The sequence below is a fragment of the Styela clava genome, chromosome 10 (genome assembly GCF_964204865.1).
Source record: "Styela clava chromosome 10, kaStyClav1.hap1.2, whole genome shotgun sequence".
Taxonomy (NCBI): Eukaryota; Metazoa; Chordata; class Ascidiacea; order Stolidobranchia; family Styelidae; genus Styela; species Styela clava.
The window spans coordinates 6,277,422-6,297,920 of NC_135259.1; the positions used below are offsets into that span (position 1 = coordinate 6,277,422).

The 20,499-nt window shown below is 33.3% G+C and overlaps 45 non-coding genes across 45 annotated transcripts; all 45 read right to left on the reverse strand.

Annotated features, from left to right (window-relative positions):
• Window positions 1-74: 74 nt before the first annotated feature.
• LOC144428780 (U5 spliceosomal RNA) lies at window positions 75-188 on the reverse strand. Its single transcript, XR_013478719.1, has one exon. It is a non-coding gene; the product is annotated as a U5 spliceosomal RNA (small nuclear RNA).
• Window positions 189-485: 297 nt separating this feature from the next.
• LOC120338545 (U5 spliceosomal RNA) lies at window positions 486-600 on the reverse strand. The gene has a single exon (XR_005569121.2). It is a non-coding gene; the product is annotated as a U5 spliceosomal RNA (small nuclear RNA).
• Window positions 601-911: 311 nt separating this feature from the next.
• Window positions 912-1,025, reverse strand: LOC120338555 (U5 spliceosomal RNA). The gene has a single exon (XR_005569130.2). It is a non-coding gene; the product is annotated as a U5 spliceosomal RNA (small nuclear RNA).
• A 284-nt stretch (window positions 1,026-1,309) lies between these two features.
• LOC144428803 (U5 spliceosomal RNA) lies at window positions 1,310-1,424 on the reverse strand. The gene has a single exon (XR_013478742.1). It is a non-coding gene; the product is annotated as a U5 spliceosomal RNA (small nuclear RNA).
• A 310-nt stretch (window positions 1,425-1,734) lies between these two features.
• LOC144428576 (U5 spliceosomal RNA) lies at window positions 1,735-1,848 on the reverse strand. Its single transcript, XR_013478519.1, has one exon. It is a non-coding gene; the product is annotated as a U5 spliceosomal RNA (small nuclear RNA).
• A 312-nt stretch (window positions 1,849-2,160) lies between these two features.
• LOC144428547 (U5 spliceosomal RNA) lies at window positions 2,161-2,274 on the reverse strand. Its single transcript, XR_013478490.1, has one exon. It is a non-coding gene; the product is annotated as a U5 spliceosomal RNA (small nuclear RNA).
• Window positions 2,275-2,558: 284 nt separating this feature from the next.
• Window positions 2,559-2,672, reverse strand: LOC144428667 (U5 spliceosomal RNA). Its single transcript, XR_013478611.1, has one exon. It is a non-coding gene; the product is annotated as a U5 spliceosomal RNA (small nuclear RNA).
• A 312-nt stretch (window positions 2,673-2,984) lies between these two features.
• On the reverse strand, window positions 2,985-3,098 carry LOC144428402 (U5 spliceosomal RNA). Its single transcript, XR_013478345.1, has one exon. It is a non-coding gene; the product is annotated as a U5 spliceosomal RNA (small nuclear RNA).
• Window positions 3,099-3,414: 316 nt separating this feature from the next.
• Window positions 3,415-3,529, reverse strand: LOC144428621 (U5 spliceosomal RNA). The gene has a single exon (XR_013478564.1). It is a non-coding gene; the product is annotated as a U5 spliceosomal RNA (small nuclear RNA).
• Window positions 3,530-3,841: 312 nt separating this feature from the next.
• On the reverse strand, window positions 3,842-3,955 carry LOC144428797 (U5 spliceosomal RNA). The gene has a single exon (XR_013478736.1). It is a non-coding gene; the product is annotated as a U5 spliceosomal RNA (small nuclear RNA).
• Window positions 3,956-4,247: 292 nt separating this feature from the next.
• Window positions 4,248-4,362, reverse strand: LOC144428750 (U5 spliceosomal RNA). The gene has a single exon (XR_013478691.1). It is a non-coding gene; the product is annotated as a U5 spliceosomal RNA (small nuclear RNA).
• A 311-nt stretch (window positions 4,363-4,673) lies between these two features.
• Window positions 4,674-4,787, reverse strand: LOC144428618 (U5 spliceosomal RNA). The gene has a single exon (XR_013478561.1). It is a non-coding gene; the product is annotated as a U5 spliceosomal RNA (small nuclear RNA).
• Window positions 4,788-5,105: 318 nt separating this feature from the next.
• LOC144428632 (U5 spliceosomal RNA) lies at window positions 5,106-5,219 on the reverse strand. Its single transcript, XR_013478575.1, has one exon. It is a non-coding gene; the product is annotated as a U5 spliceosomal RNA (small nuclear RNA).
• Window positions 5,220-5,531: 312 nt separating this feature from the next.
• On the reverse strand, window positions 5,532-5,645 carry LOC144428403 (U5 spliceosomal RNA). The gene has a single exon (XR_013478346.1). It is a non-coding gene; the product is annotated as a U5 spliceosomal RNA (small nuclear RNA).
• Window positions 5,646-5,961: 316 nt separating this feature from the next.
• Window positions 5,962-6,076, reverse strand: LOC144428751 (U5 spliceosomal RNA). The gene has a single exon (XR_013478692.1). It is a non-coding gene; the product is annotated as a U5 spliceosomal RNA (small nuclear RNA).
• A 311-nt stretch (window positions 6,077-6,387) lies between these two features.
• Window positions 6,388-6,501, reverse strand: LOC144428628 (U5 spliceosomal RNA). The gene has a single exon (XR_013478571.1). It is a non-coding gene; the product is annotated as a U5 spliceosomal RNA (small nuclear RNA).
• Window positions 6,502-6,819: 318 nt separating this feature from the next.
• On the reverse strand, window positions 6,820-6,933 carry LOC144428633 (U5 spliceosomal RNA). Its single transcript, XR_013478576.1, has one exon. It is a non-coding gene; the product is annotated as a U5 spliceosomal RNA (small nuclear RNA).
• A 312-nt stretch (window positions 6,934-7,245) lies between these two features.
• LOC144428404 (U5 spliceosomal RNA) lies at window positions 7,246-7,359 on the reverse strand. Its single transcript, XR_013478347.1, has one exon. It is a non-coding gene; the product is annotated as a U5 spliceosomal RNA (small nuclear RNA).
• Window positions 7,360-7,675: 316 nt separating this feature from the next.
• LOC144428805 (U5 spliceosomal RNA) lies at window positions 7,676-7,790 on the reverse strand. The gene has a single exon (XR_013478744.1). It is a non-coding gene; the product is annotated as a U5 spliceosomal RNA (small nuclear RNA).
• A 312-nt stretch (window positions 7,791-8,102) lies between these two features.
• LOC144428413 (U5 spliceosomal RNA) lies at window positions 8,103-8,216 on the reverse strand. Its single transcript, XR_013478356.1, has one exon. It is a non-coding gene; the product is annotated as a U5 spliceosomal RNA (small nuclear RNA).
• A 316-nt stretch (window positions 8,217-8,532) lies between these two features.
• On the reverse strand, window positions 8,533-8,647 carry LOC144428792 (U5 spliceosomal RNA). The gene has a single exon (XR_013478731.1). It is a non-coding gene; the product is annotated as a U5 spliceosomal RNA (small nuclear RNA).
• Window positions 8,648-8,959: 312 nt separating this feature from the next.
• On the reverse strand, window positions 8,960-9,073 carry LOC144428823 (U5 spliceosomal RNA). The gene has a single exon (XR_013478761.1). It is a non-coding gene; the product is annotated as a U5 spliceosomal RNA (small nuclear RNA).
• A 293-nt stretch (window positions 9,074-9,366) lies between these two features.
• Window positions 9,367-9,480, reverse strand: LOC144428568 (U5 spliceosomal RNA). The gene has a single exon (XR_013478511.1). It is a non-coding gene; the product is annotated as a U5 spliceosomal RNA (small nuclear RNA).
• A 316-nt stretch (window positions 9,481-9,796) lies between these two features.
• On the reverse strand, window positions 9,797-9,911 carry LOC144428757 (U5 spliceosomal RNA). The gene has a single exon (XR_013478698.1). It is a non-coding gene; the product is annotated as a U5 spliceosomal RNA (small nuclear RNA).
• A 312-nt stretch (window positions 9,912-10,223) lies between these two features.
• Window positions 10,224-10,337, reverse strand: LOC144428405 (U5 spliceosomal RNA). The gene has a single exon (XR_013478348.1). It is a non-coding gene; the product is annotated as a U5 spliceosomal RNA (small nuclear RNA).
• A 318-nt stretch (window positions 10,338-10,655) lies between these two features.
• Window positions 10,656-10,770, reverse strand: LOC144428769 (U5 spliceosomal RNA). The gene has a single exon (XR_013478709.1). It is a non-coding gene; the product is annotated as a U5 spliceosomal RNA (small nuclear RNA).
• Window positions 10,771-11,082: 312 nt separating this feature from the next.
• Window positions 11,083-11,196, reverse strand: LOC144428834 (U5 spliceosomal RNA). The gene has a single exon (XR_013478772.1). It is a non-coding gene; the product is annotated as a U5 spliceosomal RNA (small nuclear RNA).
• A 292-nt stretch (window positions 11,197-11,488) lies between these two features.
• LOC144428712 (U5 spliceosomal RNA) lies at window positions 11,489-11,603 on the reverse strand. The gene has a single exon (XR_013478653.1). It is a non-coding gene; the product is annotated as a U5 spliceosomal RNA (small nuclear RNA).
• A 313-nt stretch (window positions 11,604-11,916) lies between these two features.
• Window positions 11,917-12,030, reverse strand: LOC144428447 (U5 spliceosomal RNA). Its single transcript, XR_013478390.1, has one exon. It is a non-coding gene; the product is annotated as a U5 spliceosomal RNA (small nuclear RNA).
• Window positions 12,031-12,340: 310 nt separating this feature from the next.
• LOC144428548 (U5 spliceosomal RNA) lies at window positions 12,341-12,455 on the reverse strand. The gene has a single exon (XR_013478491.1). It is a non-coding gene; the product is annotated as a U5 spliceosomal RNA (small nuclear RNA).
• A 316-nt stretch (window positions 12,456-12,771) lies between these two features.
• Window positions 12,772-12,886, reverse strand: LOC120338537 (U5 spliceosomal RNA). Its single transcript, XR_005569114.2, has one exon. It is a non-coding gene; the product is annotated as a U5 spliceosomal RNA (small nuclear RNA).
• Window positions 12,887-13,196: 310 nt separating this feature from the next.
• Window positions 13,197-13,313, reverse strand: LOC120338546 (U5 spliceosomal RNA). Its single transcript, XR_005569122.2, has one exon. It is a non-coding gene; the product is annotated as a U5 spliceosomal RNA (small nuclear RNA).
• Window positions 13,314-13,624: 311 nt separating this feature from the next.
• Window positions 13,625-13,741, reverse strand: LOC120338539 (U5 spliceosomal RNA). Its single transcript, XR_005569115.2, has one exon. It is a non-coding gene; the product is annotated as a U5 spliceosomal RNA (small nuclear RNA).
• A 311-nt stretch (window positions 13,742-14,052) lies between these two features.
• Window positions 14,053-14,166, reverse strand: LOC120338548 (U5 spliceosomal RNA). Its single transcript, XR_005569124.2, has one exon. It is a non-coding gene; the product is annotated as a U5 spliceosomal RNA (small nuclear RNA).
• Window positions 14,167-14,477: 311 nt separating this feature from the next.
• On the reverse strand, window positions 14,478-14,591 carry LOC144428507 (U5 spliceosomal RNA). Its single transcript, XR_013478450.1, has one exon. It is a non-coding gene; the product is annotated as a U5 spliceosomal RNA (small nuclear RNA).
• Window positions 14,592-14,903: 312 nt separating this feature from the next.
• Window positions 14,904-15,018, reverse strand: LOC144428755 (U5 spliceosomal RNA). Its single transcript, XR_013478696.1, has one exon. It is a non-coding gene; the product is annotated as a U5 spliceosomal RNA (small nuclear RNA).
• Window positions 15,019-15,333: 315 nt separating this feature from the next.
• LOC120338541 (U5 spliceosomal RNA) lies at window positions 15,334-15,448 on the reverse strand. The gene has a single exon (XR_005569117.2). It is a non-coding gene; the product is annotated as a U5 spliceosomal RNA (small nuclear RNA).
• Window positions 15,449-15,760: 312 nt separating this feature from the next.
• On the reverse strand, window positions 15,761-15,874 carry LOC120338544 (U5 spliceosomal RNA). Its single transcript, XR_005569120.2, has one exon. It is a non-coding gene; the product is annotated as a U5 spliceosomal RNA (small nuclear RNA).
• A 1,898-nt stretch (window positions 15,875-17,772) lies between these two features.
• On the reverse strand, window positions 17,773-17,887 carry LOC144428659 (U5 spliceosomal RNA). The gene has a single exon (XR_013478603.1). It is a non-coding gene; the product is annotated as a U5 spliceosomal RNA (small nuclear RNA).
• A 311-nt stretch (window positions 17,888-18,198) lies between these two features.
• Window positions 18,199-18,312, reverse strand: LOC144428776 (U5 spliceosomal RNA). The gene has a single exon (XR_013478716.1). It is a non-coding gene; the product is annotated as a U5 spliceosomal RNA (small nuclear RNA).
• A 284-nt stretch (window positions 18,313-18,596) lies between these two features.
• Window positions 18,597-18,711, reverse strand: LOC144428726 (U5 spliceosomal RNA). Its single transcript, XR_013478667.1, has one exon. It is a non-coding gene; the product is annotated as a U5 spliceosomal RNA (small nuclear RNA).
• A 312-nt stretch (window positions 18,712-19,023) lies between these two features.
• LOC144428577 (U5 spliceosomal RNA) lies at window positions 19,024-19,137 on the reverse strand. Its single transcript, XR_013478520.1, has one exon. It is a non-coding gene; the product is annotated as a U5 spliceosomal RNA (small nuclear RNA).
• Window positions 19,138-19,449: 312 nt separating this feature from the next.
• On the reverse strand, window positions 19,450-19,563 carry LOC144428406 (U5 spliceosomal RNA). The gene has a single exon (XR_013478349.1). It is a non-coding gene; the product is annotated as a U5 spliceosomal RNA (small nuclear RNA).
• A 284-nt stretch (window positions 19,564-19,847) lies between these two features.
• LOC144428592 (U5 spliceosomal RNA) lies at window positions 19,848-19,961 on the reverse strand. The gene has a single exon (XR_013478535.1). It is a non-coding gene; the product is annotated as a U5 spliceosomal RNA (small nuclear RNA).
• Window positions 19,962-20,273: 312 nt separating this feature from the next.
• Window positions 20,274-20,387, reverse strand: LOC144428400 (U5 spliceosomal RNA). Its single transcript, XR_013478343.1, has one exon. It is a non-coding gene; the product is annotated as a U5 spliceosomal RNA (small nuclear RNA).
• Window positions 20,388-20,499: the final 112 nt, after the last annotated feature.

Here is a 20,499-nt window from a genome sequence, read left to right on the forward strand (position 1 = left end):
TAAAAGAAGAAAAGTTGTGAACACAAATTAGCATTCAACAGACCTTTCTGATCTAGAGTATGAGTAAATCATGAACCCAGTACATGCTGGGCTTTAAAAATCGCAAAGACTCATTGTATGCTCCTCTCCACGGAAATCTTCAGTGAAAGGCGAAAGATTTATGCGAAAAATGAAGAGAAGCCTGAGCAACTAGAGAGCCTTCGTAAAATCATATAAAGTGGATTGTTTTATTCGCGCGCTTGTGTTCACATTAGTTTATTTTATTTAAGATTAACTCTATTTCATTTATTGCCTCATGTTTACTAAAACAATTAGATTTATTATTACTAATTTTCTAATACCTAAATCAAAGTTACTTTAAAACTGAATAGTTCCCCCCAAAAAGTCGCGGTGTTCCAGGCCTGTTAATTCATAAATGAATAAAAGTTGTGAACACAAATTAGCATTCAACAGACCTTTCTGATCTAGAGTATAAGTAAACCATGAATCCAGTACATGCTGGGCTTTAAAATCGTAAAGACTCATTGTATGCTCCTCTCCACGGAAATCTTTAGTAAAAGGCGAAAGATTTATGCGAAAAATGAAGAGAAGCCTGAGTAACTAGAGAGCCTTCGTAAAATCATATAAAGTGGATTGTTAGGCTCCAGATTGTGATTTTTATCCGCGCGCTTGTTTTCACATTAATTTATTTCTTTTGAGAATATTTCGATTTCATTGGTCGCCTCATGTTTACTAAAACATTTTTTTTTATTATTATCCATTTTCTAATAACTCAAAGTTAATTGAAAACTGAATAGTTCTCCCGTAAAGTCGTGGTGTTCCAGGTCTATCAATTCATAAAAGAATAAAAGTTGTGAACACAAATTAGCATTCAACAGACCTTTCTGATCTAGAGTATAAATAAATCATGAACCCAGTACATACTGGGCTTTAAAAGTCGCAAAGACTCATTGTATGCTCCTATCCACGGAAATCTTTAGTAGAAGGCGAAAGATTTATGTGAAAAATGAAGAGAAGCCTGAGTAACTAGAGAACCTTCGTAAAGACATATCAAGTGGATTGTTAAGCTCCAGATTGTGATTTTTATTCGCGCGCTTGTGTTCACATTATTTTATTTTATTTTAGATTAACTCTATTAGATTTATTATTACTAATTTTCTAATATCTAAATCAAAGTTACTTTAAAACTGAATAGTTCCCCCTAAAAAGTCGCGGTGTTCCCGGCCTATTAATTCATGAAAGAATAAAAGTTGTGAACACAAAATAGCATTCAACAGACCTTTCTGATCTAGAGTATAAGTAAATCATGAACCCAGTACATGCTGGGCTTTAAAATCGTAAAGACTCATTGTATGCTCCTGTCCACGGAAATCTTTAGTAAAAGACGAAAGATTTATGCGAAAAATGAAGAGAAGCCTGAGTAACTGGAGAGCTTTCGAAAAATCATATAAAGTGGACTGTTAGGCTCCAGATTGTGATTTTTATCCGCGCGCTTGTTTTCACATTAATTTATTTTTTTTTGAGAATATTTCGATTTCATTGGTTGTCTCATGTTTACTAAAACATTTTTTTTTATTATTATCCATTTTCTAATAACTCAAAGTTAATTGAAAACTGAATAGTTCTCCCGTAAAGTCGTGGTGTTCCAGGTCTATTAATTCATAAAAAAAGAAAAGTTGTGAACAAATTAGCATTCAACAGACCTTTCTGCTCTAGAGTATGAGTAAATCATGAACCCAGTACATGCTGGGCTCTAAAAATCGCAAAGACTCATTGTATGCTCCTCTCCACGGAAATCTTTAGTAAAAGGCGAAAGATTTATGCGAAAAATGAACAGAAGCCTGAGTAGCTAGAGAGCCTTCCTAAAATCATATAAAGTGGATTGTTAGGCTCCAGATTGTGATTTTTATCCGCGCGCTTGTTTTCACATTAATTTATTTTTTTTGAGAATATTTCGATTTCATTGGTCGTCTCATGTTTACTAACACATTTTTTTTTATTATAATTCATTTTCTAATAACTCAAAGTTATTTGAAAACTGAATAGTTCTCCCGTAAAGTCGTGGTGTTTCAGGTCTATTAATTCATAAATAAAGAAAAGTTGTGAACACAACTTAGCACTCAACAGACCTTTCTGATCTAGAGTATGAGTAAATCATGAACCCAGTAAATGCTGGGCTTTAAAAATCGCAAAGACTCATTGTATGCTCCTCTCCACGGAAATCTTTAGTAAAAGGCGAAAGATTTATGCGAAAAATGAAGGGAAGCCTGAGTAACTAGAGAACCTTCGTAAAGACATATCAAGTGGATTGTTAAGCTCCAGATTGTGATTTTTATTCGCGCGCTTGTGTTCACATTAGTTTATTTTATTTTAGATTAACTCTATTAGATTTATTATTACTAATTTTCTAATTTCTAAATCAAAGTTACTTTAAAACTGAATAGTTCCCCCTAAAAAGTCGCGGTGTTCCCGGCCTATTATTTCATGAAAGAATAAAAGTTGTGAACACAAATTAGCATTCAACAGACCTTTCTGATCTAGAGTATAAGTAAATCATGAACCCAGTACATGCTGGGCTTTAAAATCGTAAAGACTCATTGTATGCTCCTGCCCACGGAAATCTTTAGTAAAAGGCGAAAGATTTATGCGAAAAATGAACAGAAGCCTGAGTAGCTAGAGAGCCTTCCTAAAATCATATAAAGTGGATTGTTAGGCTCCAGATTGTGATTTTTATCCGCGCGCTTGTTTTCACATTAATTTATTTTTTTTGAGAATATTTCGATTTCATTGGTCGTCTCATGTTTACTAACACATTTTTTTTTATTATAATTCATTTTCTAATATCTCAAAGTTATTTGAAAACTGAATAGTTCTCCCGTAAAGTCGTGGTGTTTCAGGTCTATTAATTCATAAATAAAGAAAAGTTGTGAACACAACTTAGCACTCAACAGACCTTTCTGATCTAGAGTATGAGTAAATCATGAACCCAGTAAATGCTGGGCTTTAAAAATCGCAAAGACTCATTGTATGCTCCTCTCCACGGAAATCTTTAGTAAAAGGCGAAAGATTTATGCGAAAAATGAAGAGAAGCCTGAGTAAATAGAGAACCTTCGTAAAGACATATCAAGTGGATTGTTAAGCTCCAGATTGTGATTTTTATTCGCGCGCTTGTGTTCACATTATTTTATTTTATTTTAGATTAACTCTATTTCATTTATTGCCTCATGTTTACTAAAACAATTAGATTTATTATTACTAATTTTCTAATATCTAAATCAAAGTTACTTTAAAACTGAATAGTTCCCCCCAAAAAGTCGCGGTGTTACCGGCCTATTATTTCATGAAAGAATAAAAGTTGTGAACACAAATTAGCATTCAACAGACCTTTCTGATCTAGAGTATAAGTAAATCATGAACCCAGTACATGCTTGGCTTTAAAAATCGCAAAGACTCATTGTATGCTCCTCTCCACGGAAATCTTTAGTAAAAGGCGAAAGATTTATGCGAAAAATGAAGAGAAGCCTGAGTAACTGGAGAGCCTTCGTAAAATCATATAAAGTGGACTGTTAGGCTCCAGATTGTGATTTTTATCCGCGCGCTTGTTTTCACATTAATTTATTTCTTTTGAGAATATTTCGATTTCATTGGTTGTCTCATGTTTATTAAAACATTTTTTTTTATTATTATCCATTTTCTAATAACTCAAAGTTAATTGAAAACTGAATAGTTCTCCCGTAAAGTCGTGGTGTTCCAGGTCTATTAATTCATAAAAGAAGAAAAATTGTGAACACAAATTAGCATTCAACAGACCTTTCTGATCTAGAGCATGAGTAAATCATGAACCCAGTACATGCTGGGCTTTAAAAATCGCAAAGACTCATTGTATGCTTCTCTCAACGGAAATCTTTAGTGAAAGGCGAAAGATTTATGCGAAAAATGAAGAGAAGCCTGAGCAACTAGAGAGCCTTCGTAAAATCATATAAAGTGGATTGTTTTATTCGCGCGCTTGTGTTCACATTAGTTTATTTTAGATTAACTCTATTTCATTTATTGCCTCATGTTTACTAAAACAATTGGATTTATTATTACTAATTTTCTAATACCTAAATCAAAGTTACTTTAAAACTGAATAGTTCCCCCCAAAAAGTCGCGGTGTTCCCGGCCTGTTAATTCATAAAAGAATAAAAGTTGTGAACACAAATTAGCATTCAACAGACCTTACTAATCTAGAGTATAAGTAAATCATGAATCCAGTACATGCTGGGCTTTAAAATCGTAAAGACTCATTGTATGCTCCTCTCCACGGAAATCTTTAGTAAAAGGCGAAAGATTTACGCGAAAAATGAAGAGAAGCCTGAGTAACTAGAGAGCCTTCGTAAAATCATATAAAGTGGATTGTTAGACTCCAGATTGTGATTTTTATCCGCACGCTTGTTTTCACATTAATTTATTTCTTTTGAGAATATTTCGAATTCATTGGTCGTCTCATGTTTACTAAAACATTTTTTTTTATTCTTATCCATTTTCTAATAACTCAAAGTTAATTGAAAACTGAATAGTTCTCCTGTAAAGTCGTGGTGTTCCAGGTCTATCAATCCATGAAAGAATAAAAGTTGTGAACACAAATTAGCATTCAACAGACCTTTCTGATCTAGAGTATGAGTAAATCATGAACCCAGTACATACTGGGCTTTAAAAATCGCAAAGACTCATTGTATGCTCCTCTCCACGGAAATCTTTAGTAAAAGGCGAAAGATTTATGCGAAAAATGAAGAGAAGCCTGAGTAACTAGAGAACCTTCGTAAAGACATATCAAGTTGATTGTTAAGCTCCAGATTGTGATTTTTATTCGCGCGCTTGTGTTCACATTAGTTTATTTTATTTTAGATTAACTCTATTTCATTTATTGCCTCATGTCTACTAAAACAATTAGATTTCTTAGTACTAATTTTCTAATATCTAAATCAAAGCTACTTTAAAACTGAATAGTTCCCCCTAAAAAGTCGTGGTGTTCCAGGTCTATTAATTCATAAAAAAAAGAAAAGTTGTGAACACAAATTAGCATTCAACAGACCTTTCTGATCTAGAGTATGAGTAAATCATGAACCCAGTACATGCTGGGCTCTAAAAATCGCAAAGACTCATTGTATGCTCCTCTCCACGGAAATCTTTAGTAAAAGGCGAAAGATTTATGCGAAAAATTAAGAGAAGCCTGAGTAGCTAGAGAGCCTTTGTAAAATCATATAAAGTGGATTGTTAGGCTCCAGATTGTGATTTTTATCCGCGCGCTTGTTTTCACATTAATTTATTTTTTTTGAGAATATTTCGATTTCATTGGTCGTCTCATGTTTACTAACACATTTTTTTTTATTATAATCCATTTTCTAATAACTCAAAGTTAATTGAAAACTGAATAGTTCTCCCGTAAAGTCGTGGTGTTTTAGGTCTATTAATTCATAAAAGAAGAAAAGTTGTGAACACAAATTAGCACTCAACAGACCTTTCTGATCTAGAGTATGAGTAAATCATGAACCCAGTAAATGCTGGGCTTTAAAAATCGCAAAGACTCATTGTATGCTCCTCTCCACGGAAATCTTTAGTAAAAGGCGAAAGATTTATGCGAAAAATGAAGAGAAGCCTGAGTAAATAGAGAACGTTCGTAAAGACATATCAAGTGGATTGTTAAGCTCCAGATTGTGATTTTTATTCGCGCGCTTGTGTTCACGTTATTTTATTTTATTTTAGATTAACTCTATTTCATTTATTGCCTCATGTTTACTAAAACAATTAGATTTATTATTACTAATTTTCTAATATCTAAATCAAAGTTACTTTAAAACTGAATAGTTCCCCCCAAAAAGTCGCGGTGTTCCCGGCCTGTTAATTCATAAAAGAATAAAAGTTGTGAACACAAATTAGCATTCAACAGACCTTACTAATCTAGAGTATAAGTAAATCATGAATCCAGTACATGCTGGGCTTTAAAATCGTAAAGACTCATTGTATGCTCCTCTCCACGGAAATCTTTAGTAAAAGGCGAAAGATTTACGCGAAAAATGAAGAGAAGCCTGAGTAACTAGAGAGCCTTCGTAAAATCATATAAAGTGGATTGTTAGACTCCAGATTGTGATTTTTATCCGCACGCTTGTTTTCACATTAATTTATTTCTTTTGAGAATATTTCGAATTCATTGGTCGTCTCATGTTTACTAAAACATTTTTTTTTATTCTTATCCATTTTCTAATAACTCAAAGTTAATTGAAAACTGAATAGTTCTCCTGTAAAGTCGTGGTGTTCCAGGTCTATCAATCCATGAAAGAATAAAAGTTGTGAACACAAATTAGCATTCAACAGACCTTTCTGATCTAGAGTATGAGTAAATCATGAACCCAGTACATACTGGGCTTTAAAAATCGCAAAGACTCATTGTATGCTCCTCTCCACGGAAATCTTTAGTAAAAGGCGAAAGATTTATGCGAAAAATGAAGAGAAGCCTGAGTAACTAGAGAACCTTCGTAAAGACATATCAAGTTGATTGTTAAGCTCCAGATTGTGATTTTTATTCGCGCGCTTGTGTTCACATTAGTTTATTTTATTTTAGATTAACTCTATTTCATTTATTGCCTCATGTCTACTAAAACAATTAGATTTCTTAGTACTAATTTTCTAATATCTAAATCAAAGCTACTTTAAAACTGAATAGTTCCCCCTAAAAAGTCGTGGTGTTCCAGGTCTATTAATTCATAAAAAAAAGAAAAGTTGTGAACACAAATTAGCATTCAACAGACCTTTCTGATCTAGAGTATGAGTAAATCATGAACCCAGTACATGCTGGGCTCTAAAAATCGCAAAGACTCATTGTATGCTCCTCTCCACGGAAATCTTTAGTAAAAGGCGAAAGATTTATGCGAAAAATTAAGAGAAGCCTGAGTAGCTAGAGAGCCTTTGTAAAATCATATAAAGTGGATTGTTAGGCTCCAGATTGTGATTTTTATCCGCGCGCTTGTTTTCACATTAATTTATTTTTTTTGAGAATATTTCGATTTCATTGGTCGTCTCATGTTTACTAACACATTTTTTTTTATTATAATCCATTTTCTAATAACTCAAAGTTAATTGAAAACTGAATAGTTCTCCCGTAAAGTCGTGGTGTTTTAGGTCTATTAATTCATAAAAGAAGAAAAGTTGTGAACACAAATTAGCACTCAACAGACCTTTCTGATCTAGAGTATGAGTAAATCATGAACCCAGTAAATGCTGGGCTTTAAAAATCGCAAAGACTCATTGTATGCTCCTCTCCACGGAAATCTTTAGTAAAAGGCGAAAGATTTATGCGAAAAATGAAGAGAAGCCTGAGTAAATAGAGAACGTTCGTAAAGACATATCAAGTGGATTGTTAAGCTCCAGATTGTGATTTTTATTCGCGCGCTTGTGTTCACGTTATTTTATTTTATTTTAGATTAACTCTATTTCATTTATTGCCTCATGTTTACTAAAACAATTAGATTTATTATTACTAATTTTCTAATATCTAAATCAAAGTTACTTTAAAACTGAATAGTTCCCCCCAAAAAGTCGCGGTGTTCCCGGCCTATTAATTCATGAAAGAATAAAAGTTGTGAACACAAATTAGCATTCAACAGATCTTTCTGATCTAGAGTATAACTAAATCATGAACCCAGTACATGCTTGGCTTTAAAAATCGCAAAGACTCATTGTATGCTCCTCTCCACGGAAATCTTTAGTAAAAGGCGAAAGATTTATGCGAAAAACGAAGAGAAGCCTCAGTAACTGGAGATCCTTCGTAAAATCATATAAAGTGGACTGTTAGGCTCCAGATTGTGATTTTTATCCGCGCGCTTGTTTTCACATTAATTTATTTCTTTTGAGAATATTTCGATTTCATTGGTTGTCTCATGTTTACTAAAACATTTTTTTTTATTATTATCCCTTTTCTAATAACTCAAAGTTAATTGAAAACTGAATAGTTCTCCCGTAAAGTCGTGGTGTTTCAGGTCTATTAATTCATAAAAGAAGAAAAGTTGTGAACACAAATTAGCACTCAACAGACCTTTCTGATCTAGAGTATGAGTAAATCATGAACCCAGTAAATGCTGGGCTTTAAAAATCGCGAAGACTCATTGTATGCTCCTCTCCACGGAAATCTTTAGTAAAAGGCGAAAGATTTATGCGAAAAATGAAGAGAAGCCTGAGTAAATAGAGAACCTTCGTAAAGACATATCAAGTGGATTGTTAAGCTCCAGATTGTGATTTTTATTCGCGCGCTTGTGTTCACATTATTTTATTTTATTTTAGATTAACTCTATTTCATTTATTGCCTCATGTTTACTAAAACAATTAGATTTATTATTACTAATTTTCTAATATCTAAATCAAAGTTACTTTAAAACTGAATAGTTCCCCCCAAAAAGTCGCGGTGTTACCGGCCTATTAATTCATGAAAGAATAAACGTTGTGAACACAAATTAGCATTCAACAGACCTTTCCGATTTAGAGTATAAGTAAATCATGAACCCAGTACATGCATGGCTTTAAAAACCGCAAAGACTCATTGTATGCTCCTCTCCACGGAAATCTCTAGTAAAAGGCGAAAGATTTATGCGAAAAATGAAGAGAAGCCTGAGTAACTGGAGAGCCTTCGTAAAATCATATAAAGTGGACTGTTAGGCTCCAGATTGTGATTTTTATCCGCGCGCTTGTTTTCACATTAATTTATTTCTTTTGAGAATATTTCGATTTCATTGGTTGTCTCATGTTTACTAAAACATTTTTTTTTATTATTATCCATTTTCTAATAACTCAAAGTTAATTGAAAACTGAATAGTTCTCCCGTAAAGTCGTGGTGTTCCAGGTCTATTAATTCATAAAAGAAGAAAAATTGTGAACACAAATTAGCATTCAACAGACCTTTCTGATCTAGAGCATGAGTAAATCATGAACCCAGTACATGCTGGGCTTTAAAAATCGCAAAGACTCATTGTATGCTTCTCTCCACGGAAATCTGTAGTGAAAGGCGAAAGATTTATAAGAAAAATGAAGAGAAGCCTGAGCAACTAGAGAGCCTTCGTAAAATCATATAAAGTGGATTGTTTTATTCGCGCGCTTGTGTTCACATTAGTTTATTTTAGATTAACTCTATTTCATTTACTGCCTCATGTTTACTAAAACAATTAGATTTATTATTACTAATTTTCTAATACCTAAATCAAAGTTACTTTAAAACTGAATAGTTTCCCCCAAAAAGTCGCGGTGTTCCAGGCCTGTTAATTCATAAAAGAATAAAAGTTGTGAACACAAATTAGCATTCAACAGACCTTTCTGATCTAGAGTATGAGTAAATCATGAACCCAGTAAATGCTGGGCTTTAAAAATCGCAAAGACTCATTGTATGCTCCTCTCCACGGAAATCTTTAGTAAAAGGCGAAAGATTTATGCGAAAAATGAAGAGAAGTCTGAGTAAATAGAGAACGTTCGTAAAGACATATCAAGTGGATTGTTAGGCTCCAGATTGTGATTTTTATTCGCGCGCTTGTGTTCACGTTATTTTATTTTATTTTAGATTAACTCTATTTCATTTATTGCCTCATGTTTACTAAAACAATTAGATTTATTATTACTAATTTTCTAATATCTAAATCAAAGTTACTTTAAAAATGAATAGTTCTCCCCAAAAAGTCGCGGTGTTCCCGGCCTATTAATTCATGAAAGAATAAAAGTTGTGAACACAAATTAGCATTCAACAGATCTTTCTGATCTAGAGTATAACTAAATCATGAACCCAGTACATGCTTGGCTTTAAAAATCGCAAAGACTCATTGTATGCTCCTCTCCACGGAAATCTTTAGTAAAAGGCGAAAGATTTATGCGAAAAATGAAGAGAAGCCTCAGTAACTTGAGATCCTTCGTAAAATCATATAAAGTGGACTGTTAGGCTCCAGATTGTGATTTTTATCCGCGCGCTTGTTTTCACAATAATTTATTTCTTTTGAGAATATTTCGATTTCATTGGTTGTCTCATGTTTACTAAAACATTTTTTTTTATTATTATCCCTTTTCTAATAACTCAAAGTTAATTGAAAACTGAATAGTTCTCCCGTAAAGTCGTGGTGTTTCAGGTCTATTAATTCATAAAAGAAGAAAAGTTGTGAACACAAATTAGCACTCAACAGACATTTCTGATCTAGAGTATGAGTAAATCATGAACCCAGTAAATGCTGGGCTTTAAAAATCGCAAAGACTCATTGTATGCTCCTCTCCACGGAAATCTTTAGTAAAAGGCGAAAGATTTATGCGAAAAATGAAGAGAAGCCTGAGTAAATAGAGAACCTTCGTAAAGACATATCAAGTGGATTGTTAAGCTCCAGATTGTGATTTTTATTCGCGCGCTTGTGTTCACATTATTTTATTTTATTTTAGATTAACTCTATTTCATTTATTGCCTCATGTTTACTAAAACAATTAGATTTATTATTACTAATTTTCTAATATCTAAATCAAAGTTACTTTAAAACTGAATAGTTCCCCCCCCAAAAAGTCGCGGTGTTACCGGCCTATTAATTCATGAATGAATAAACGTTGTGAACACAAATTAGCATTCAACAGACCTTTCTGATTTAGAGTATAAGTAAATCATGAACCCAGTACATGCTTGGCTTTAAAAACCGCAAAGACTCATTGTATGCTCCTCTCCACGGAAATCTCTAGTAAAAGGCGAAAGATTTATGCGAAAAATGAAGAGAAGCCTGAGTAACTGGAGAGCCTTCGTAAAATCATATAAAGTGGACTGTTAGGCTCCAGATTGTGATTTTTATCCGCGCGCTTGTTTTCACATTAATTTATTTCTTTTGAGAATATTTCGATTTCATAGGTTGTCTCATGTTTACTAAAACATTTTTTTTTATTATTATCCATTTTCTAATAACTCAAAGTTAATTGAAAACTGAATAGTTCTCCCGTAAAGTCGTGGTGTTCCAGGTCTATTAATTCATAAAAGAAGAAAAATTGTGAACACAAATTAGCATTCAACAGACCTTTCTGATCTAGAGCATGAGTAAATCATGAACCCAGTACATGCTGGGCTTTAAAAATCGCAAAGACTCATTGTACGCTTCTCTCCACGGAAATCTGTAGTGAAAGGCGAAAGATTTATAAGAAAAATGAAGAGAAGCCTGAGCAACTAGAGAGCCTTCGTAAAATCATATAAAGTGGATTGTTTTATTCGCGCGCTTGTGTTCACATTAGTTTATTTTAGATTAACTCTATTTCATTTATTGCCTCATGTTTACTAAAACAATTAGATTTATTATTACTAATTTTCTAATACCTAAATCAAAGTTACTTTAAAACTGAATAGTTTCCCCCAAAAAGTCGCGGTGTTCCAGGCCTGTTAATTCATAAAAGAATAAAAGTTGTGAACACATATTAGCATTCAACAGACCTTTCTGATCTAGAGTATAAGTAAATCATGAACCCAGTACATGCAGGGCTTTAAAAATCGCAAAGACTCATTGTATGCTCCTCTCCACGGAAATCTTTAGTAAAAAGCGAAAGATTTATGCGAAAAATGAAGAGAAGCCTGAGTAACTGGAGAGCCTTCGTAAAATCTTATAAAGTGGACTGTTAGGCTCCAGATTGTGATTTTTATCCGCGCGCTTGTTTTCACATTAATTTATTTTTTTTGAGAATATTTCGATTTCATTGGTTGTCTCATGTTTATTAAAACATTTTTTTTTTATTATTATCCATTTTCTAATAACTCAAAGTTAATTGAAAACTGAATAGTTCCCCAGTAAAGTCGTGGTGTTCCAGGTCTATTAATTCATAAAAAAAGAAAAGTTGTGAACACAAATTAGCATTCAACAGACCTTTCTGATCTAGAGTATGAGTAAATCATGAACCCAGTACATGCTGGGCTCTAAAAATCGCAAAGACTCATTGTATGCTCCTCTCCACGGAAATCTTTAGTAAAAGGCGAAAGATTTATGCGGAAAATGAAGAGAAGCCTGAGTAGCTAGAGAGCCTTCATAAAATCATATAAAGTGGATTGTTAGGCTCCAGATTGTGATTTTTATCCGCGCGCTTGTTTTCACATTAATTTATTTTTTTTGAGAATATTTCGATTTCATTGGTCGTCTCATGTTTACTAACACATTTTTTTTATTAAAATCCATTTTCTAATAACTCAAAGTTAATTGAAAACTGAATAGTTCTCCCGTAAAGTCGTGGTGTTTTAGGTCTATTAATTCATAAAAGAAGAAAAGTTGTGAACACAAATTAGCACTCAACAGACCTTTCTGATCTAGAGTATGAGTAAATCATGAACCCAGTAAATGCTTGGCTTTAAAAATCGCAAAGACTCATTGTATGCTCCTCTCCACGGAAATCTTTAGTAAAAGGCGAAAGATTTATGCGAAAAATGAAGAGAAGCCTGAGTAAATAGAGAACCTTCGTAAAGACATATCAAGTGGATTGTTAAGCTCCAGATTGTGATTTTTATTCTCGCGCTTGTGTTCACGTTACTTTATTTTATTTTAGATTAACTCTATTTCATTTATTGCCTCATGTTTACTAAAACAATTAGATTAATTATTACTAATTTTCTAATATCTAAATCAAAGTTACTTTAAAACTGAATAGTTCCCCCAAAAAAGTCGCGGTGTTCCCGGCCTATTAATTCATGAAAGAATAAAAGTTGTGAACACAAATTAGCATTCAACAGATCTTTCTGATCTAGAGTATAAGTAAATCATGAACCCAGTACATGCTTGGCTTTAAAAATCGCAAAGACTCATTGTATGCTCCTCTCCACGGAAATCTTTAGTAAAAGGCGAAAGATTTATGCGAAAAATGAAGAGAAGCCTGAGTAACTAAAGATCCTTCGTAAAGAACTATCAAGTTGATTGTTCGGCTCCAGATTGTGATTTTTATCCGCGCGCTTGTTTTCATATTAATTTATTTCTTTTAAAAATATTTCGATTTCATTGGTTGTCTCATGTTTACTAAAACATTTTTATTAATATTATCCATTTTCTAATAACCCAAAGATAATTGAAAACTGAATAGTTCTCCCGTAAAGTCGTGGTGTTCCAGGTCTATTAATTCATAAAATAATAAAAGTTGTGAACACAAATTAGCATTCAACAGAACTTTATGATCTAGAGTATGAGTAAATCATGAACCCAGTACATGATGGGCTTTAAAATCGCGCAAAGACTCATTGTATGCTCCTCTCCACGGAAATCTTTAGTAAAAGGCGAAAAATTTAAGCGAAAAATGAAGAGAAGCCTGAGTAACTGAAGAGCCTTCGTAGAGAACTATAAAGTGGATTGTTAGGCTCCAGATTGTGATTTTTATCCGCGCGCTTGTTTTCACAATAATTTATTTCTTTTGAGAATATTTCGATTTCATTGGTTGTTTCATGTTTACTAAAACATTTTTTTTTATTATTATCAATTTTCTGATAACTCAAAGTTACTTCAAAACTGAATAGGTCTCCCCAAAAAGTCGCGGTGTTCCTGGCCTATTAATTCATGAAGGAATAAAAGTTGTGAACACCAATTAACATCCAACAGACCTTTCCGATCTAGAGAATGCGTAAACCAAGAACCCAGCGCATGCTGGGAATTTAAAAATTGCACAGACTCATTGTATGCTCCTCTCCACGGAAATCTTTAGTAAAAGGCGAAAGATTTATGCGAAAAATGAAGAGAAGCCAGAGTAACTAGAGAGCCTTCGTAAAGAACAATCAAGTGGATTGTTCGGCTCCAGATTGTGATTTTTATCCGCTCGCTTGTTTTCACATTAATTTATTTCTTTTGAGAATATTTCGATTTCATTGGTCGTCTCATGTTTACTAAAACATTTTTTTTTACTATTATCCATTTTGTAATAACTCAAAGTTAATTGAAAACTGAATAGTTCTCCCGTAAAGTCGTGGTGTTCCAGGTCTATTAATTCATAAAAGAATAAAAGTTGTGAACACAAATTAACATTCAACAGACCTTTCTGATCTAGAGTATAAATAAATCATGAACCCAGTACATGCTGGGCTTTAAATATCACAAAGACTCATTGTATGCTCTTCTCCACGGGAATCTTTAGTAAAAGGTGAAAGATTTATGCGAAAAATGAAGAGAAGCCTGAGTAACTAAAGAGCCTTCGTAAAGAACTATCAAGTGGATTGTTCGGCTCCAGATTGTGATTTTTATCCGCGCGCTTGTTTTCACATTAATTTATTTCTTTTGAGAATATTTTGATTGCATTGGTTGTCTTATGTTTACTAAAACATTTTTTTTATTATTATCCACTTTCTAATAACTCAAAGCTAATGGAAAACTGAACAGTTCTCCCGTAAAGTCGTGGTGTTCCAGGTCTATTAATTCATAAAAGAATAAAAATTGTGAACACAAATTAGCATTCAACAGAACTTTCTGACCTAGAGTATAATTAAATCATGAACCCAGTACATGCTGGGCTTTAAAAATCGCAAAGACTCATTGTGTGCTCCTCTCCACGGAAATCTTTAGTAAAAGGCAAAAGATTTATGCGAAAAATGAAGAGAAGCCTGAGTAACTAAAGAGCCTTCATAAAAAACTATCAAGTGGATTGTTCGGCTCCAGATTGTGATTTTTATCCGCGCGCTTGTTTTCACATTAATTTATTTCTTTTGTGAATATTTCGATTTCATTGGTTGTCTTATGTTTACTAAAACATTTTTTTTTATTATTATCCATTTTCTAATAACTCAAAGGTAATTGAAAACTGAATAGTTCTCCCGTAAAGTCGTGGTGTTCCAGGTCTATTAATTCATAAAAGAATAAAAGTTGCGAACACAAAATAGCATTCAACAGACCTTTCTGATTTGGATTATAAGTAAATCATAAACCCAGTACATACTGGGCTTTGAAAACCGCAAAGACCTATTGTATGCTCCTCTCCACGGAAATCTTTAGTAAAAGGCGAAAGATTTATGCGAAAAATGAAGAGAAGCCTGAGTAACTAGAGAACCTTCGTAAAGACATATCAAGTGGATTGTTAAGCTCCAGATTGTGATTTTTATTCGCGCGCTTGTGTTCACATTAGTTTATTTTATTTTAGATTAACTCTATTTCATTTATTGCCTCATGTTTACTAAAACAATTAGATTTATTATTGCTAATTTTCTAATATCTAAATCAAAGTTACTTTAAAACTGAATAGTTCCCCCTAAAAAGTCGCGGTGTTCCCGGTCTATTAATTCATGAAAGAATAAAAGTTGTGAACACAAATTAGCATTCAACAGACCTTTCTGATCTAGAGTATAAGTAAATCATGAACCCAGTGCATGCAGGGCTTTAAAAATCGCAAAGACTCATTGTATGCTCCTCTCCACGGAAATCTTTAGTAAAAGGCGAAAGATTTATGCGAAAAATGAAGAGAAGCCTGAGTAACTGGAGAGCCTTCGTAAAATCATATAAAGTGGACTGTTAGGCTCCAGATTGTGATTTTTATCCGCGCGCTTGTTTTCACAATAATTTATTTCTTTTGAGAATATTTCGATTTCATTGGTTGTCTCATGTTTACTTAAACTTTTTTTTTTATTATTATCCATTTTCTAATAACTCAAAGTTAATTGAAAACTGAATAGTTCTCCCGTAAAGTCGTGGTGTTCCAGGTCTATTAATTCATAAAAGAAGAAAAGTTGTGAACACAAATTAGCATTCAACAGACCTTTCTGATCTAGAGTATGAGTAAATCATGAACCCAGTACATGCTGGGCTTTAAAAATCGCAAAGACTCATTGTATGCTCCTCTCCACGGAAATCTTTAGTGAAAGGCGAAAGATTTATGCGAAAAATGAAGAGAAGCCTGAGCAACTAGAGAGCCTTCGTAAAATCATATAAAGTGGATTGTTTTATTCGCGCGCTTGTGTTCACATTAGTTTATTTTATTTAAGATTAACTCTATTTCATTTATTGCCTCATGTTTACTAGGCTTGCACGTAATTGACAAAAATCAATTCCGTAATTACGGCCAAATCGATTACGTAATGACCCCGTAATTGCGATATTTTTTCACACATTTAAACCTATCATAACAACCAATTTAATCCACTTCTGTTCCGAATGGGACATCGAAGTTTGGTTTTTATATTCCCGGCAGTACTACACGCCGGCGACAGATGTTAAAGACAAATATCAAGGAGTGAATTCAAAATAATTGATTGCTTTGATTTTTTTATCCACTTTATCACCAAATTTTATGCGATCAATTTTATCATTATCAACACTGGTAATATATATAAGAAACGATAGTTCACTTTTTTAAAATCGTATTAACGTATTAATACGACTTTCGTATTAAATAAAAATTCCGGGTTGCTAATTTATTAATCAACTACAAGCGTATTCTCTCGTTTTATTATACTTTCGCTTGCCTCGCGACGAAGACTTGGTATTTCACCGTTTTTTACAATATCCGACTTTACTACTTAGTTAGCATTTTATAATAATTATTGATGCCGACTTATTGACGATATTCCGAATTCTATGCTTCATTTTACTTTAAATCATTTCGCGGCCTAAAAGTTATAACATTATTTGCGATAAATTTAGATCAAATATTAATTATTTGCGCATTATTTAAAATACCGTACTTATATGACATGCCTCCTCCGAAAATACAAAGTTATATCGCAAAACAATGCATTTTGTGACATTTATTTTAATTATTATTAAATTAATAAATTAATTTTATTAATTTATTTTTCTAACTCGACAATCCTAATTGCCAAGATTGACACAAGTTTGGTCGAGTGCCGGTGGTATTTGAGTCGACGATAAATCAAAATAAGTTGCCGCATTTGGTAAAGACAGGTAATCATATTTGGCCGACATATTGCGAGGCATTGTGAAAAACATATTGAGCAATGCCAAGTCCGGACAGATATATAACGATAAAATCGGTAACAGAACTTCAAGATTTTGTAATAGAAAATGGATCTCGCGCAGAATAAACACGGGAAATCCCGTCGAATGTTGTTTCTCTGCCGTCTCAATCGCTTTACCGATGCCGAAAAGACTAAGTTGCGTTGGTTCATTACGCAATTTCTCTTCCGTCTTTATATTGCTGCTTGATAAGCGCGACATTAATTATCACGGCATTTACAAATAGACCATGTTTTATAAGTTGATCTCTTACATTCTTTAGTCATTTCACCCGAAGAAGTTGAAACCAGGTGTGTTGACGTCCATCGGTCTCAACACAATTCTATTCCTTATCTACGGTTAATATGTACATTGGCCATCCTAGATAAGTTGATAATAGGTTAGTAAATGACGCGTTATGCCTTCCCCATCTGCCTAACAAGAGAGAGAAAAACGGCTGCGAATACCGGAACTCTAACTTCTTTTACTTGAACTTTAATTTTTTACAATCGACGGAATTGACTGCTCTGAAGAGAGCTCGTTTCAATCGCGAAAGCGCTTCACCAATAGTTACGACTTTACGTAATTCGTAACTTCGCTTCCGTAACTCGAAATAATTCCGTAATTCCGTAAATCCGTAAATTACGTACAAGCCTAATGTTTACTAAAACAATTAGATTTATTATTACTAATTTTCTAATACCTAAATCAAAGTTACTTTAAAACTGAATAGTTCCCCCCAAAAAGTCGCGGTGTTCCAGGCCTGTTAATTCATAAAAGAATAAAAGTTGTGAACACAAATTAGCATTCAACAGACCTTTCTGATCTAGAGTATAAGTAAACCATGAATCCAGTACATGCTGGGCTTTAAAATCGTAAAGACTCATTGTATGCTCCTCTCCACGGAAATCTTTAGTAAAAGGCGAAAGATTTATGCGAAAAATGAAGAGAAGCCTGAGTAACTAGAGAGCCTTCGTAAAATCATATAAAGTGGATTGTTAGGCTCCAGATTGTGATTTTTATCCGCGCGCTTGTTTTCACATTAATTTATTTCTTTTGAGAATATTTCGATTTCATTGGTCGCCTCATGTTTACTAAAACATTTTTTTTTATTATTATCCATTTTCTAATAACTCAAAGTTAATTGAAAACTGAATAGTTCTCCCGTAAAGTCGTGGTGTTCCAGGTCTATCAATTCATAAAAGAATAAAAGTTGTAAACACAAATTAGCATTCAACAGACCTTTCTGATCTAGAGTATAAATAAATCATGAACCCAGTACATACTGGGCTTTAAAAGTCGCAAAGACTCATTGTATGCTCCTATCAACGGAAATCTTTAGTAAAAGGCGAAAGATTTATGCGAAAAATGAAGAGAAGCCTGAGTAACTAGAGAACCTTCGTAAAGACATATCAAGTGGATTGTTAAGCTCCAGATTGTGATTTTTATTCGCGCGCTTGTGTTCACATTAGTTTATTTTATTTTAGATTAACTCTATTAGATTTATTATTACTAATTTTCTAATATCTAAATCAAAGTTACTTTAAAACTGAATAGTTCCCCCTAAAAAGTCGCGGTGTTCCCGGCCTATTAATTCATGAAAGAATAAAAGTTGTGAACACAAATTAGCATTCAACAGACCTTTCTGATCTAGAGTATAAGTAAATCATGAACCCAGTACATGCTGGGCTTTAAAATCGTAAAGACTCATTGTATGCTCCTGTCCACGGAAATCTTTAGTAAAAGGCGAAAGATTTATGCGAAAAATGAAGAGAAGCCTGAGTAACTGGAGAGCTTTCGAAAAATCATATAAAGTGGACTGTTAGGCTCCAGATTGTGATTTTTATCCGCGCGCTTGTTTTCACATTAATTTATTTTTTTTTGAGAATATTTCGATTTCATTGGTTGTCTCATGTTTACTAAAACATTTTTTTTTATTATTATCCATTTTCTAATAACTCAAAGTTAATTGAAAACTGAATAGTTCTCCCGTAAAGTCGTGGTGTTCCAGGTCTATTAATTCATAAAAAAAGAAAAGTTGTGAACACAAATTAGCATTCAACAGACCTTTCTGCTCTAGAGTATGAGTAAATCATGAACCCAGTACATGCTGGGCTCTAAAAATCGCAAAGACTCATTGTATGCTCCTCTCCACGGAAATCTTTAGTAAAAGGCGAAAGATTTATGCGAAAAATGAACAGAAGCCTGAGTAGCTAGAGAGCCTTCCTAAAATCATATAAAGTGGATTGTTAGGCTCCAGATTGTGATTTTTATCCGCGCGCTTGTTTTCACATTAATTTATTTTTTTTGAGAATATTTCGATTTCATTGGTCGTCTCATGTTTACTAACACATTTTTTTTTATTATAATTCATTTTCTAATAACTCAAAGTTATTTGAAAACTGAATAGTTCTCCCGTAAAGTCGTGGTGTTTCAGGTCTATTAATTCATAAATAAAGAAAAGTTGTGAACACAACTTAGCACTCAACAGACCTTTCTGATCTAGAGTATGAGTAAATCATGAACCCAGTAAATGCTGGGCTTTAAAAATCGCAAAGACTCATTGTATGCTCCTCTCCACGGAAATCTTTAGTAAAAGGCGAAAGATTTATGCGAAAAATGAAGAGAAGCCTGAGTAACTAGAGAACCTTCGTAAAGACATATCAAGTGGATTGTTAAGCTCCAGATTGTGATTTTTATTCGCGCGCTTGTGTTCACATTAGTTTATTTTATTTTAGATTAACTCTATTAGATTTATTATTACTAATTTTCTAATATCTAAATCAAAGTTACTTTAAAACTGAATAGTTCCCCCTAAAAAGTCGCGGTGTTCCCGGCCTATTAATTCATGAAAGAATAAAAGTTGTGAACACAAATTAGCATTCAACAGACCTTTCTGATCTAGAGTATAAGTAAATCATGAACCCAGTACATGCTGGGCTTTAAAATCGTAAAGACTCATTGTATGCTCCTGTCCACGGAAATCTTTAGTAAAAGGCGAAAGATTTATGCGAAAAATGAACAGAAGCCTGAGTAGCTAGAGAGCCTTCCTAAAATCATATAAAGTGGATTGTTAGGCTCCAGATTGTGATTTTTATCCGCGCGCTTGTTTTCACATTAATTTATTTTTTTTGAGAATATTTCGATTTCATTGGTCGTCTCATGTTTACTAACACATTTTTTTTTATTATAATTCATTTTCTAATAACTCAAAGTTATTTGAAAACTGAATAGTTCTCCCGTAAAGTCGTGGTGTTTCAGGTCTATTAATTCATAAATAAAGAAAAGTTGTGAACACAACTTAGCACTCAACAGACCTTTCTGATCTAGAGTATGAGTAAATCATGAACCCAGTAAATGCTGGGCTTTAAAAATCGCAAAGACTCATTGTATGCTCCTCTCCACGGAAATCTTTAGTAAAAGGCGAAAGATTTATGCGATAAATGAAGAGAAGCCTGAGTAAATAGAGAACCTTCGTAAAGACATATCAAGTGGATTGTTAAGCTCCAGATTGTGATTTTTATTCGCGCGCTTGTGTTCACATTATTTTATTTTATTTTAGATTAACTCTATT